Source organism: Otolemur garnettii, unplaced genomic scaffold (genome assembly GCF_000181295.1).
Source record: "Otolemur garnettii isolate 467f Iridium unplaced genomic scaffold, OtoGar3 scaffold00010, whole genome shotgun sequence".
NCBI classification, from domain to species: domain Eukaryota; kingdom Metazoa; phylum Chordata; class Mammalia; order Primates; family Galagidae; genus Otolemur; species Otolemur garnettii.
Window position 1 is genome coordinate 6477147 of NW_003852405.1, and position 8945 is coordinate 6486091.

Consider the following 8945-nt stretch of genomic DNA (forward strand, 5'->3'; position numbering starts at 1 on the left):
ATTTTCTTTATAGAGGTCCTTCACCCCTTTTGTTAGGTATATTCCTAGGTATTTCATTTCCTTTGAAACTATGGTGAAGGGGATTGTGTCCTTAATTAACTTCTCATCTTGGCTGTTATTGGCGTATACAAAAGCTACTGACTTGCGGACATTGATTTTATATCCTGAGACATTACTGTATTTTTCTGGTGACTTCCAGGAGTCTTGTGGTTGAGTCTTTGGGGTTCTCTAAGTATAAGATCATATCATCAGCAAGAAGGGAGAGTTTGACCTTCTCTGCTCCCATTTCAATGTCCTTTGTTTCCTTCTCTTGCCTAATTGTATTGACATAGAACTTCCAGCACTATGTTGAATAGTAATGGTGACAGAGGACAACTTTGTCTGGTTCCAGTTCTAAGAAGAAAAGATTTCAGTCTAACTTCACTCCGTCAGATATTAGCTGTGGGTCTGTTATAGATGGCTTCCATCAGTTTAACAAATGTGCCCCCTATGGCTATACTCTTCAGTGTTCTACTTAGAAAAGGATGCTGAGTTTTATTAAATGCTTTTTCTGCATCTAATGAGAGGATCATATGGTCTTTGTTTTCGCTTCTGTTGATATGGTGAATAACATTTATGGACTTGCATATGTTAAACCAGCCTTGCATCCTTGGGATGAAACCTACTTGATCATGATGTATGACTTTTTTTGATTATAAGCTGTAATCTATTGGATAGGATTTTGCTGAGAATTTTTGCATCTATATTCATTAGTGAAATTGGTCTAAAGTTTTCCTTTTTAGTTGGGTCTTTTCCTGGGTTTTGTGTCAGGGCAATGTTTGCTTCCTAGAACATGGTGGGGAAAATTCCTTCCTCCTCAATTTTTTTGAATAATTTCTGCAGTATGGGAATAAGCTCTTCTTTGAAGATTTGATAGAATTCTGGTATGAAGCCATCTGGACCAGAGCATTTTTTTTGGTTGGAAGATTTTTTATTGTTTCTTTGATCTCAGTGCTTGAAATTGGCCTATTTAGGAGCTCTACTTCTGGTCTAAGTCTAGGGAGAGGGTGTGATTTCAAATATTGATCCATTTCCTTCACATTGTCAAATTTCTGCACATAGAGTTTCTGGTAATATTCAGATAATCTCTTGTATCTCTGTGGCATCAGTTGTTATTTCTCCTTTATCATTTCTGATTGAGGTTACTAGAGATTTTACTTTTTTATTTCTAGGTAGTCTGGCCAAAGATTAATTAATTTTATTTATTTTTTCAAAAAACCAACTCCTTGTTTCATTAATTTTCTGAATGATTCTTTTGTTTTCAATTTCATTCATGTGGGATTTAATTTTGGATATTTCTTTTCTTCTGCTGGGTTTAGGCTTAGATTATTCTTCTTTTTCTAATTTCATAAGATGGCTTGTGAGTTTGTTGATGTGCTCTCTTTCTGGTTTTCAAATGTCAGCTTCTAAAGTGAAAATTTTCCTCTCAGGACTGCTTTTGCTGTATCCCACAGGTTTTGACAACTTGTGTCTTCATTTTTGTTATGCTCAAGGAAATTAATGATTTCCATTTTTATTTCTTATTGCACCCAACTGTCATTCAGCATAAGGTTGTTTAATTTCCATGCCTTTGTGTGGGGTTGAACGTTTTTGTTGGAGTTGCGTTCCACCTTTAGTGCCTTATGGTCTGAGAAGATGCAAGGTAAAATTTCAATTCTTTTGATTCTGTTAAGGTTTGTTTTGTGTCCTAGGATAAAAAACAATCAGATTAAAAAAAAAATAAATTCTTTTCAGTTCAACACTGTATAAGCAAAATATGTCTGTTATCCAAAGTTATTTGTGAGCTACCAATTTAAAATCTTTGAAACAGAGGAAATAACAAATTTTCTAAGGTAAAGCAGACCTTGCTTTGAATGCTGGCTTTGTCATGAAATACAGGTATGCATGTTTGGGGAACTCTACCTCAGTTTCATCATGTGGTACAAGGCATCACCTGCTTTATCTACGTCATGAGGGATGTTGTTTTAACTATTTTGCGTGTGTGCTAAACAATTCTGACTGGGAAGAGTGGAGTACATTCACCAGAGAACAGCTGAACTTTTGGTCATTATAAGCAAATTAAGAAACAAGATAGCTATAGTAACATCAGGATGGCTAAAAGTACTTTGATTCTTTCATAAGGAACATGTGCTTTTGATTGCCTGATCATCTAATTTTCAGGGAATTACAGTTAGTGACAGAAAAACCATTTTTTTATAATGTTCTCTTTCTCCCAAACCCATGTATTGGTCCAGAGATGGGCACAGGATTATGCTGAGCAAGTGAGTCCCTTCCCCAGGTTTCTGCAATTCAGATAGAGAAAAATTTATATTGGGTTAAAGGTGAGGAGCCCTTTGGTCTAAAAAGGCTGCAGACCCACTAAGCAAAGGAAGAAAAAAGAAGAAGAGTACAACAAAATATAAAGGAAATTGCTGGAGAATGTAGATCTTTGCCTTTTTCCCCTTTTTAAGCCCAAGGTCTATTCTAATACTTGGCCCTTACTTATGGCTGCATAGTATTCTATGGTGTACATACACCACAATTTGTTAATCCATTCATGGGTTGATGGGCACTTGGGCTATTTCCATGTCTTGGCTATTATGAATTCCACATTCTATTGGAAATGTCTTTTGTAAAATAATTTTTGATCATCTGGGTGTATACCAAGTAGAGGAATTGCAGGATCAAATGGTAGGTTTACTTTTAGTTCCTTGACTGTTCTCTAAACTTCTTTCCAAAAAGACTGTATTAGCTTGCATTCCCACCAGCAGTGTAGAAACGTTCCTTTCTCTCCACTCCCACACCAACATCTGTAGTTTGGGGATTTTGTAATGTGGGCTAATCTTACTGGAGTTAGATGGTATCTCAAAGCGGTTTTGATCTGCATTTCTCTGATAATTAAGGATGGTGAGCATTTTTTCATATGTTTGTAGGCCATGCACCTGTCTGCATCAAAGAAGTTTCTGTTCAAGTCTCTTGCCCACATAGAAATGGGATCATTTATTCTTTTCTTATTGATTAGTTTGAGTTCTCTGTAGATTGTAGTTATCAAACCTTTGTCAGAAGTGTACCATGCAAAAATCTTCTCCCATTCTGAAGGTTGTCTGTTTGCTTTACTTACTGTGCTCTTGGCTGTGCAAAAACTTTTTAGTTTGATCAGATCCCAGCAATGTATTTTTGATGTTGCTTCAATTGCCTGGGGGGTCCTCCTCATAAAATATTCTCCCAGGCCAATTTACGCAAGTGTTTTCCCTGCACTCTCTTCTAGTGTTTTTATAGTTTCATGTCTTAAGTTTAAATCTTTATCCAGTGAGAATCAATTTTTGTTAATGGTGAAAGGTGGGGGTCCAGTTACAGTCTTCTACAGGTGGCCAGCCAGTTCACCCCCCACCATTTGTTAAATAGGAAGTCTTTTCCCCACTGAATGTTTAGATAGGCTTGTCAATGATTAAATGACAATAAATTGCTGGGTTCGTCTCTTGGTTCTCTATTCTGTTCCATAAATCTATCACTCTGTTTTTGTGCCAGTACCATGCTGTTTTGATCACTATAGATTTATAGTATAGCCTGAAGTCTGGTAATGTGATACCTCCTGATTTGTTCTTATTTCTGAGTAATGCATTTGCTATTTGAGGTTTTTTCTGATTCCATATAAAATGAAGTACTATTTTTTCAAGTTCTTTGAAGTATGACAATGGTGCTTTAATAGGCATTGCATTAAATCTGTAGATTGCTTTGGGTAATATGGACATTTTAACAATGTTGATTCTTCCCAGCCATGAACATGGTATGTTTTTCCATTTGTTAATATCTTCAGCTATTTATTTTCTCAAAGTTTCATAGTTCTCCTTATAGAGATCTTTCACGTCCTTTATTAGGTAAATTTTCAGATATTTCATCTTCTTTGGCACTATTGTAAAAGGAATAAATAGAGTCCTTGATTATTTTTTCAGCTTGACTAACATTGGCATATATAAAAGCTACTGACTTGTAAGTATTGATTTTGTATCCTGACACGCTGCTGTACTCCTTGATCACTTCTAAGAGTTTTGAAGTTGAATCCCTGGGATTTTCCAGGATCATGTCATCAGCGAAGAGGGAGAGTTTGATCTACTCTGACCCTATTTGGATACCCTTGATCTCCTTCTCTTGCCTGACTGAGATAGCTAAGATTTCCATGACTATGTTAAATAGCAGTGGAGACAGTGGGCATCCTTGCCTCATTCCTGATCTGAGAGGAAATGTTTTCAATTTTACACTATTCAGTATGATATTGGTTGTGGCTTTGCTGTAGATGGCCTCTATCAGTTTAAGAAATGTTCCTTCTATGTCTATTTTCTTAAGAATTCTGATCATGAAAGGATGCTGGATATTATCAAAGGCTTTTTCTGTGTCAATTGAGAGAATCATATGGTTTTTGTTTTTTTATTTTATTGATGTGATGTATCATATTTATAGATTTACATATGTTGAACCAACCCTGTAACCCTGGAATAAAACCAATTTGATCATGGTGTATAATTTTTTTGATGTGTTGTTGAATCCTGTTTGCTAAGATTTTATTGAATATTTTTGCATAGATATTGATTAATGATATTGTCTATAATTTTCTTTCTTTGTTGGATCCTTTCCTGGTTTGGGTATCAGGGTGATATTTGCTTCATAGGATGTGTTGGGAAATATTCCTTCTTTTTCTATGCTTTGGAAAACATTGTATAATATAGGTACTAGTTCCTCTTGAAATGTTTGATAGAAATCAGATGTGAAGCCATCTGGTCCTGGACTTTTGAGGGAGATTTTATATTGATGATGCTATTTCAGTGATTGATATAGGTCTATTTAAGATTTCTAATTCTTTGAGTCTAGGAAGGTGGCATGCTTCCAGGTATTGGTCCATTTCCTTCAGCTTTTCATATTTCTGGGAATAGAGATTTTTGTAGTAATCACTGAGGATTTTTTGAATTACTGAAGTGTATGTTGTTATTTCTCTGAAGTGTATGTTTCTGATAGATAATATTAGATATTTTACTTTTCTACTTCTGGTTAGGTTGGCCAAAGGTTTATCAATTTTGTTAATTTTTTCAAAAAAAACAACTTTTTGTTTTGCTGATCTTCTGAATGATCCTTTTGTTTTTGATTTCATTTAATTCTGCCCTTATTCAGGTTATTTCTTTTCTTCTGCTAGGTTTGGGTTTGGAATGTTCTTCCTTCCAACGGTTGCCTGAGATGATCCATTAAGTTATTGGCTTCTTCTCTTTCTGTTTTCTTGATGAAGGCTTCCAATGCTACAAATTTTCCTCTTAGCCTTTGCAGTTTCCCACAGGTTTTGATAATTTGTGCCTTCATTTTCATTTAGTTCCAAAAATTTGGTGATTTCCTTCTTAATCTTGTCTTTGACCCAGCTATCAGTCAGCCTAAGATTATTTAGTGTCCATGACCTTGTTTGAGTATGAAGATTCCCATTGCTGTTGAGTTCAACTTTTATTCCATGGTGGTCCAAGAAGATATAAGGAATAATTTCTATACTTTTAAATTTGCTGAGGTTAGACTTGTGTCCTAGGATATGGTCTATTTTGGAGGATGACCCATGGGCTGATGAGAAGAATGTATATTTAGTTTTATTAGGGTGAAATGTTCTGTAGAGGTCTGTAAAGTTCATTTATTCTATGGTCAGGTTTAAGTCTAATATTTTTTTGTTTAGTTTCTTCTTGGAGGATCTATCCAAAACTGTCAAGGGGGTGTTAAAATCTCCAACTATTATAGTGCAGAAAGATATCAAGTTGTTCATATCCATTAGGGTCTGCTTTATGAATTGAGGAGCATTCTGGTAGGGTGCATAATTGTTCATTATCAAAATCTCTTCATGTTGGGTGTTTCCCTTGACAAATATGTAATGACCTTCCTTATCTTTGTTGGTTTAAAGCCAATTGTATCTGCTACTAAAATTGCAACCCCTGTTTTTTTCTGATTTCCATTTGTCTGTATTATACAAGACCATCCCTTCACCCTGAGTCTATTTTTATCCTTTAAGGTTAGGTGGGATTCTTGTATACAGCACAAATCCAGTCCAGTCAGCCAGCCTATGCCTCTTTAGAGGACAATTTAAATCATTCACATTAACTAAGAGAATTGATAAGCCTGGTTGTGTTTGGGGTGTCATGATATTCGGATTTCCAGTGGACATTTTTAATCCTTTCACCACTGTGGAAGTTGGGTTGTGTTCAAAAAATTTCTGGGTGAGTTTACTTTGGAGGTAGAGCATTGCACTGGTCATTGTGGAAGATGGGTCTGAGAACATCCAGGAGAGCTGATTTACTTATGGCAAAATTCTTCAACATGTCTATATCTTTAAAGTATTTGATTTCTCCATCGCATAGCTGGATAGAGGATCCTGGGCTGGAAGTTGCTTTGTTTTAAGAGAATGAAGGTTGATGACCATTTTCTTCTGGCTTGAAATGTTTCAGCTGAGAGATCTGCAGTTATTCTGATATTTCTCCATTTGTAGGTGATACCTTTCTTACATCTGGCTGCTTGCAGAATTTTCTCCTTCATCTTAACTTTTGCAAAGTTCATCTAGAAGATGTTTTATTTGGAATGAGTCTTGCTGGAGTTCTGAAACTGTCTGCTATCTAAAGTTCTGAATCTCTTGCAATGTTTGGGAAATTATTCTCCAAAATCTCTTAATGTAGAGCATCTGTACCTTTAGGACCATCCTCTTCTCCTTCAGGAATTCCTATAAGACGAATGTTTGATCTTTTGGAGTGATTTCACAGCTCTCTTAGGGAATCATCTGTTTTTGCTCTCCATTTGTCTACCTCATTGAGTACTTGAGAACATTCAAAAGGTTTGTCCTTAGTTTCAGAGATCCTTTCTTCTGCCTGGGCAACTCTATTAGTGACTACTGTATTTTGGAGCTCCTCAACGAACTTTTTTGTTTCCTTGAGCTCTGTTATCTCTTTTCTCATTATGTCCATATCTTTGGTGACTTGGGCTTGGAATTCCTTAATTTCTTGAACTACTCTTTGGAATTCAATTTCCATCTTTTCTTCCATTCTATTTATCTTATTTGCCATCCATATTCTGAATTAAGTTTCTGACATTGCTGCCATTTGTCTATGTATGGCATCTTCAGTTATATCTCCTTTGTCATTTCTTGGGGGGCTTGATCTACTCTGGTTATTCATGTTGCCAGAGTTCTTCTGTTGGGTCTGCACCATGTTTTTTTCCCACTGTTTGATTATTAGAACTGGTACGGTGATTGAATTGGGGTTCCCAGGTAGTAGAGATAGCCCCTTACCAAAGTGCTAGGCTTTGTAATTGTGGCTTATCTCCTACAACCTGACAAAGGCCCCTTGCAGAGTTTTGGCTGCAGGCTCTGAGGCCCTACTTGGTGAGATGGTGCAGGTTAGCTCTGTTTTGATATCAGCCAACCTCTCTTCTATCCTAAGAAACCACCCTATTAGATTTAAATCTCAACTGTGAAGAGATACAAACAGCTGTGGTGTGCAACCCCCTCCCTTTAGTTCTTTTCCCCTACAGAACTTCAAAAGTTCAACCTCAGAATGTCTCAGTGTAGACAGCTCCAGACATGGGTTCCAACCAAATTGTCTCTGGCAGTGCAAATCCTGCCCAACAGAGAGGGGTTCAAGGACAATTCAAAGCAAAGGTATTCAAAGTACAATTGGAGCCAGGGATCCACACTGTTGTCTGCTTCTCTACTTACAGGCCCAGCTAGAGCCAAGGGTAATGCCCCGCCCACCAGTCTCAGTCCACACACAGCTAGCCTCTGGAGTAGGGTCAGGAGTAGTGCCTGCCAATCTAGTTAGAGTCAGGGGACCATGCCCCCTCTTGCCAGTCTCAGTTCACTTCCTGGCAAGCCATTGTTTGCAGGCTCTGTTGGAGTCAGGGCATTGGACCTGCCCTCTGATCTCAGTCCACACATAGCTAGCCTCTGTTTGCTGGACCAGTTGGAGTCAGGGGAACATGCCCTGCCTGCCAGACTCAGTTTACTGCCTAGCAAGCCTCTGTTCACAGGCTCTGTTAGAGTCCGGGCACCACACTTCACCCACAGGTCTCAGTCCTCACCTGGTAAGCTTCTGCTCACCAGCCCCACTGGAGGCAGTGGACTACACCCTAACTCTCAGGGCTTGGTTCACACCCAGTAAGCTACTGCTCAAGGGTTATGATGGAATCAGGAGACCACGCTCTTGCTCTCAGGTCACAGTCCACACCTATTAAGCCTCTGCTTGCAGGCCTAGCAGGGACCAGCCCTATCTGCCAAACTCAGTCCACATGGGGCAGCCACTCTCCTGCTGTGGGTACTGTCAGAGCCGGGGGTTTTGCACCCTGTCCTGCCAGACAAAGCCAAAATTAAAGGTCAACACTACCACTGGCCAGGCATAGTCCTAACCAGGGGACTGCTCCTCCTCCCACTGAGTGCCTTTTTCTTCCCATATCCTCTTTCTTCCCTATTAGTCACAGATTTCTTCCTGTGGTTGGCAATCCACACTATGCCCAGGTCTCTCAGGACAAAACCAAATACTCTGTGCTCTGCAGGGGGCAGAACTTCAGACTGCCATGCAAGGGGGAAAGGGTGGACTGAGAATTTGGACTTGTGGGGAAAAACATCTGTTCAATTTTATGCCTGGTGGGGTGGTAGATAGGTTCATAAGTGGGACCTCCCTGGAGAAAGAGACCTGGGGTTTAGCGGCTCTCTCCAGGGAGGTAAAATGAGAGGTCTTTTGTTTCCTGCTGGTTCACAGATAGCCTGTGGCAGGCTTCCTGCTTGGGGGAGGGGTCCCCTGTCTGCTAGTCAATAGGCTTTGTACCTATATTTTGTGATCTTGAATGCTCTTCCTTGGAGTTACAGCTTGCCGAACTTCTTCTTGGCTCAGTTTCCCGTCTTTGGCTTCATAGAGTCTGATTCC